At 37.3% G+C, this 7,500-nt stretch overlaps 1 protein-coding gene and 1 long non-coding RNA gene across 9 annotated transcripts in view; one reads left to right on the forward strand and one right to left on the reverse strand.

Moving 5' to 3' along the window:
- The window catches only part of LOC120324310, an 11,705-nt gene extending 9,203 nt beyond the window's left edge, over positions 1-2,502 (reverse strand). Inside the window, exon 1 of the long non-coding RNA XR_005565529.1 lies at positions 2,419-2,502. This is a non-coding gene — a long non-coding RNA (uncharacterized LOC120324310). The remainder of the gene's footprint in view (positions 1-2,418) is intronic.
- Positions 1-7,500, forward strand: part of NPAS3 (neuronal PAS domain protein 3) — a 610,089-nt gene that overhangs the window by 513,088 nt on the left and 89,501 nt on the right. The gene's annotated exons all lie outside the window — the stretch shown is intronic.

Raw genomic sequence — 7,500 nt, forward strand, 5'->3', positions numbered from 1 at the left:
TGTTTTTAAGATTGGACCCTCAGAGGGTATGTTCTGTCACTGAAATTCCTGGAACTTTCAATTCAGCTTAATATTAACAATGTATATTTTAAGGCAACTTGAAAGACTTGATGTAGAATCTATCTTGCAGACTGTGAGAAGAGAACCTCTGAACCATGCTGCCTGGATGGATAATTCATGTTTTCTATACCTCTACTTGTGTCTTTTCATTACTTGTAATAGTTCTGCAGATTTGGGATTATAACAGCAATACTGTCCTTTTAATGAATTCAATGTAGCTACTGTTAAGTGCCCAATAAATGTAAAACCAGCTGTGTTCAAGGAGCAATAAAATAAGGAAAAAAAATCTCTTTGGGCAAAACAATTATCCAAGGGTTATAAGAACTACTATATATTTCTCTGTGGTAAAGAAACATTTCCCTTTCTGTTTCTAATATCATCTTGTATCTCTAACATCAGTTAGCAATTGTAATACTGGTGTCAGGTATAACATATCCCAGCTGCATTTTAGAATGAATTGAGCTGGGACAAGGGATCCTTGGAGCCAACTGAATGGGTGAGAGCTTTCAAAGGGAGAAATCAATACTACAGCAGGATTTAGACAACTTAGTAAAATATATCAGACAGAACTTTGGTCAAAGAATAACTACAATAGCAATTTAACCCATGGAATTTCAGCTGAAAAGAAGAATGTTGGGTACTCTAGCAGGAGACTGGAAGCATAATAAAGGTGTCAAATCCATTCTCTTAAAAGGTCTCATCCTCACATGTGTTATCCAAAATCTCTTTGCATATTACTTCTGTGATTTTTCACACCTAACCTCATGTCAGACATGAGCAATTAAAGAACTGCTCCATTAAGCAAAATTGCTTGGATGTGAAGAAAATGTACATTTTTTTCTGAGTTACTACTTAGTAGAAAAAGTACTTTTCTGATAGTCAGAAGGAGTAAGCAATACTAAAAAGACTAATGGACTTTCTTGGGACAAGTCTTGGTAGAGCTGAATACCTGTACTTTGAGTGGAAGATATTAGCATGCAACAGGTCTTTCACTGCAACTGTATTTTCTCAGATCTTAGCAGAACATACTTTGGGTAACAGCATTTCCTGTGCTTGAATTGACATCAGTCGCAAGGATAGCTGCCCACAGGGGCAGAACTAAAGCATGATTTTGGAGTCTCAGTAATATTCTGTTAATTTTAGATTTCTAGATTTTCACTTTAAAAATCCCTTTTTCCTATTGAAATGACAAAAATGGTAGGAGCCTGTAAAAAGAGTAAGTAAATGGCCAGTAAAATGATGCTGTTACCAGTCAAATACTACAAGTAAAATGTAGAGAAGAGTCACTCCTTTCCCATTCTTTTCATGTCAGTAAAGTGTGAATTTTAAAAGCCCAGTTTGAAAGTATTCAAACTATAGCATGCATAGCAATTAAATTGTTTCTTTGGGTGGTTTCAAAACCAAGGAAATTAAAACCATAAAATTACAACACCTCACTGAACACTGAATTTCCTTGCAGTCCTGCCCTCAAACTGAGTTTGGCTATGGGAAACTGTATTTCTTATGAAGTTTTAAAGTCCCATCCACCTTCAGTTAAGGTATGAGAGTCCCAAATTCACTCATTTGGCATTCTTAGTATCTCAGCAAAAGTATGCAGGAATGGAATCTTTCTTTCTTTATTAGTATAATCCTATTCAAGTAATATAATATGAACAGTTCACTTTGTGGCTGGACTTAATACATTTGCTAGAAGGCTGTGGTTTTTTGACTCTTCCTGAATCTTCATGTGTGCCAGGTGCCTCCCCAGCTGCAGCACCCGTTGACTCACCCAAGCTACTTTCAGATTTGTTAATTTGGGTATTCCCAGCAGCAGTATTAAGCAGCTTTCATCTCACCTCTGTTGTGAAATTCACCTCAAATCTGGGTAAATATCCAGAGGAATCAGCTGAAAACAGCTATTATTATTGCTCAGAGTTGTCTGTGTCTAAAAAAGACACTCTTCTATTTGTTTCAATAGTCCTTTTAACAGGGAAAGGAATTAATGTAGGCACGTATAATAAAACCAAAAAAAATCAGCATATGCCCCAGAACCTTGGAGACATCCACTTCAATTTTTGTTTTACTTTTCTCTTTAATCACACATTCATACATGAATGGTTTATTTGGACTATGATTCTGAAGTTTTTTAAAGGCACTTAAGATGTTACCCACTCCACTTACACACTGTGACCTCTGCCACAGATTAATGCCACCAAAGGGTGTTCACTTGTCACTTGTCACATTCACAGCCAGGATATTAATATAAGCCAGAATCAGTGGTGGTTTCACTAGTGGCTAAACTGAACTGTGAATTGCAGCTGCTAAGAAGCAGACACACCATGCTTGGCAATCTTAGGCAGAAAGATGGCAGAGACGTACCAAGCAGACACCTTTAAAATTATCTCAGCAGGAATCTTCAGAGTTTTTTGTGTCAGAGTCTCTGTGAAAGCAGGGAAGGCAAGCCTAGGGAAACGAATCTGCAAGCTTGTCCTGTGATAGTGTTAGTCCCATCACAGGGATGGGTGCCTCCCATGACAGCAAGGTTTCATCACAAGTGCTGTCACCAGAGCTTCTCTTCTTGTGAAGTCACAGCACTTGAGAATACACTATGTAACCTGTTGGTCCTGTTGCCTTATTTTCTTCGATTAAGCAAAGTTCTTTCTTAAACTCCATGTTAGAATCTTCCATGAAGTCAAAGAACATTTTGATGAGCTGCTATTCTCCCCACCTAGTGCCCCCAGCTTCTGCTTCTTTCATTTGCATTTGCAGAGCTTAGAGTTTTCTCTTGTCTGCAGCTTTTAGTTGGACAGGTACTGGAAATGTAGTTAGGAGAACCATTTACAGCAAATGCAAACAGGCTACTGAAATTATAGTGTCAGAGAGTTTAGTACTGACTGAACCTGAAGTAAAAGCACATCAGCCTGCAGCCACTACCTATATTTCCTGTCCATTCTTGCGCACCAGAGATGATAGTCTAACAGTAGAATTTTCACTTTCTTTCTGACTGATTTTTAGACTCCTAGAACAGTCATCCCTGAACATCCCAGGCTCACAGCTCCTGTTTTTAGATAGAGATACAGCTGCTATGAAACAGCACTGTTCCATGAGCTACTCTAAGCTGCCCTGAAGTATTCACAAGTAGGAATCTAAGGGTATCCTATACACAGCTTCCCATGTTTTATTCTGTCCTGAATGTAGCTCAGCCAGAACATCAGAGCTTGAGTCCGTGGAATATCACAGTGAGTGGGTATGCAGAGGAATTGAATATAGATATAAGCTATGCCAGTGTAAATACCCTGAGAACGGACCGTAAGTTTATCCGGCAATTTTGTTCAGGTTGATTGAGATGTATTATTACATGGTACCTACAATGTACAATAAATGCCTTAAAAAAGTTACCATGAAATTTAAAACTACAAACCAAACAACTGTGTCTTGTTTCCAACATCATTCACTAGTTAAGCATTCATTTGGAAACACTGTGATATGTGTTGTGATACCTATTAAATTCTGTAAACATGATGACAATAAGGAATGTCAAATATTTTTTGAAGACCTTTTGGTAATGTATTTCAAAAACAGCATGAAAGTGATTTTTTTTTACTCACTTTGACAGGTGAATTATTTACTGCCTAGTGTAGTTTTCTGAATAGCTGAAGTTTTCTATCAATGAGATAAATTTAGAATCAGGCAAGGGAAGCCATCTCACTAACCCTGCATCCAACCCCATTCCCAAGGCAGTTTGACTGTATCTACAGCACTTTCTGCTGTACTGCAAATGTCAAACAGAAGGTATAATGGATTTAATATTAGTGCTGGCCAAGGTGTTGAGGGAGCTGTTAATAATGCCACTCTAGTTATTGATCTGAGGCCTTTAGAAACCAAAGAAAAGTGAGAGATCCCCAACTGGGGAAAGGCACAACAGTGACTGGGTTTTATTGCCAATATATTTCTACATATAGAGTGCTGACTTTCTGGAATTATGTGATCATCATTAATCTTTGAGAGATTTTTGGAATCATTATGTGGTAGGATAATATCAGGGTGACCTGTGTGCATGCTAATGTTAAAACTTGCTTTCATTTCAGTCACGAATCAGCTTTAAAAGGTACAATTGTAACAGCAACAATATTAATACAAATCTTCAGCTGTAGGGTAATTTTGTTCATTCTGTAATCATGTGCTGGTGAGGTTGAGATACGTGGATTTGACTCCTCCTAAGAACATTGTCATTTCATCTGTCTGTTAACGTGCAATGTGTGTAGCTGCTATTGCAGGAGGATAGATTTTTCCTAATTATAACAATCGTGGCTCCGCTGCCTCTGTTTACCACAGAGATAAATTTGGCTCTGAGTTTATATTCTTCTAGATTCCTTTGCCATTGTTAATCCTTCAGGATTAACTTGTAGTGTTTTGTTCTAAAATAGAAATAGGTTCTTTGAATAAATGCATGCTTTCTTCCTTCACCTAAATTTTGCAATCTTATGGCATTCTATACAAGGAACCTCTGATGTCTTTAGCCAGCAATTAATAACTGAAAGTAAAATGTAGGATTAGTGTTTAATGTACATCAAGTAATCATATAGTTCCTTTCCATGTTTATACAAGGTACATAGAGATAAGTCCAGCAGACAACTTGGAACCTGCTGGATCAAAGATGAAATTTATATCTACCACAGCTAGGCCATAGAGTAGGTCCACTAGACAGAAATATGCACACACAAAAGTTCCATAAATACAGTGTATATATACCTATGTATATACATGTATATATATATAAGTATTTATGTACATACAGAATGCACTTGGTAAGTTGTGAATTCACTTATTGCAAGTGTATTTACTGTATTACAATATTAGGCAAGTATACTTATTATGAAATTCCAAATCAGTATAAACAGAAGAATAATCTACCTTTGCTTTTATTTGATCCCCATGTACTGTGATAAGCACGTACTGTGATAAACACATACTGAAAGAGAATTGATTTTTAAGCATAAATTCTGTTAACTCTTCCATGACTACAGGAAGACTATCAAGTAGAATCTCTATTGCACTCTGGACAGATCGGTATTTAATATGGTCTGTAAGCTCTTTGGGAACATGCAAGAAGAAACTAAAAGTAATGCAGGAGGATTGGAGAATGCATGAACTTTCTACTGTACTCCTTCCCTTACTTAATAAAGAGAAATACATAGGTGAAGTAGACTGGAGAGTGTCTGCTTGCTTGTATTGATTTCTCCAACTGCTTTCTTCAGATCTATTTGATTTGGACTCTAGGTCAAGATTTTTCTTTCATTGATCACGTGTCTGTAGCAGTACCAATGGAGCGTGTTCCTATGTCAGTTAAAGGGTTTTGAGAAATAACTTATGTTGCTGGATATCCTCAGTCTTATGTGGGATTGGTTTTGGTCATACAGCTTAGCCTGGAAAAATCAGAGTAATTGTGTTTCCATCTTCTCCCATTTACTTGTGATATTAAGTCTACATGTGCATTTAGAGTACATTCCATTCATTTTTCTACACAGACATAATGTTCATTTCATTCTTCCATCAGAAGTGCTTTGTTCTGAAATCTTCCAGAGTTCTTATTTTGTGACCTTCTCTCAGCTCTTTCAGTCCTGTCTCTTAGTTTCATGTGAAGGCTGCATTTTCCCAAACAAAAGAATAATTTTATTCTATCACCATATTCACCTATGTAGCCTTAAATTACACTGGTTTTTTTCTCCATCCTGTTGTTAAAAATTCATATCTCATTTGCTCTTGCCCCCACCACTTGTCTTGTCTTTACAACCTTCTTCTATTTCTTCCTTCTAAATATTGCTCTCTGACGTGTATCTTTCCAAAGAAATTACCCTTCACTGTATTCATTATATCTATCTTCTAACTGTAGGTAATCTTTGTTTTTTTAATTTGACAGACTTGTTAACGTCCACTTCAAATGAAATGTAGGTCACAAAATTATTTTGTAATCTACAAATTTTATTTATTTCTCTTTTTAGATTCATAAACCCAGAAATTATTGTATTTAAACAAATCATGTTTAAACAAATCATTTTAAGATTTTTTATTTTGTGTTCTTCTATAATATAAAATTGCACTATAGTCTTTATTTCCCCAATCTATGTTGATATTAACTTGTCTTTCAAATATTATACTTCTAATTGGAGCTAGATATGCTGTTTCTTTTTAGAGTAGAATAGAACGGTACTGACTCAATAATCTGAACTTCTGAGCAGATCAGACTTGACTGCTTAAAGCTCTTGGCTTGTTGTCAGTCAGTTATGTTTAATTCATCATACTGCAGACTAAAACCTTGTTCTTGTCAAAATTACACAATTCTATCTTCTTTATATACACAAAACAGCAGAGATACAAAGGATGATATTACTTGGTATCGATTCAGCTCTGTGGGGGGGCAGAGATCACAAAAGGCAGAACTGGCCAAAAGGAATGTCCGCCTTCAGTGAGCAATTTTACTCATGGTCACACTGGGAAAAGTCTGAAAATATTACTTGTGTGTGGAAGGTTTGCTGCTTCCAGTTCTTGAAGCTGTTCCCAGGCACTTTGTCTCAGAAACTGCTTGCTTTTCACCTGTGAATAATATGTGAGCACTCTGAATAAGTCATCTAACTTATCATCACTCTATCATCTCTATTTGTTTATCACCAGGTAGAGCAGATATGTTGTCTCTCTGATTTTATTACATTTTACGTTTTTTCACCGGGGTAAATTGCTCAACTAGCTGCTGGGCATTTAAGAAATCCACTCCCTTGTTTGTTCCCTGAGTCCTCTGTGCTGCTGAATCCTGACATTTCAAGTCTGAATTTGTCACCCCTCCGTCAGCAGCAGTTCAGCTGTCAGAGAGCTGCCTATCCTGTTCCTGCACAATGGGGTTGTAGCCCAGAGGCTCATTAGTGCCACCTGTAATGGTGATGATGATACTCATCTGCACCAGTCACAAAGATAAGGCTTTTTGCAGTCGGGCTATTGGACAGGCCCATAAGCTGTCTGTGGGAATGCTGTGCAGCCAGTGTTCATGCTGGCTACTCCCTTCCAGGACCGGACGCTTAATGGGTGATGATGTGGCAGGACTGAAACATGGTACTAATACCGCCCAGCACAGGTGATTAGGGTTAATTATTTCATTAAGTGTAGCTTATCAAAGTGCATTACCTTTAAAGGTTTTGTAGAACATTGAATGAATAGATGTAGTTGTGCTGTCATCAATAACATAGAGCTTTCTTTTTTCTTTTTTTTATTTTTAATGAATTGCATTCTGGTGATAGATGCCAGATGGAGACAGCCCTGGGGAATGAAATTGTTTGTTTATCCACAGAACACGTACAGCATGGGCAGCAGCAGTGTAGTCTTTCCCATGCTGTTGCATTGCTGCTCTCCAGCCTTGTCCTCCAGCGATATTCTATAAAGGTGGGACGACAGTTCACAGTTCTGGCCCTG

The sequence above is a fragment of the Pipra filicauda genome, unplaced genomic scaffold (genome assembly GCF_003945595.2).
Source record: "Pipra filicauda isolate LSUMZ 115617 unplaced genomic scaffold, ASM394559v2 scaffold11_size5308982_pilon, whole genome shotgun sequence".
NCBI classification, from domain to species: domain Eukaryota; kingdom Metazoa; phylum Chordata; class Aves; order Passeriformes; family Pipridae; genus Pipra; species Pipra filicauda.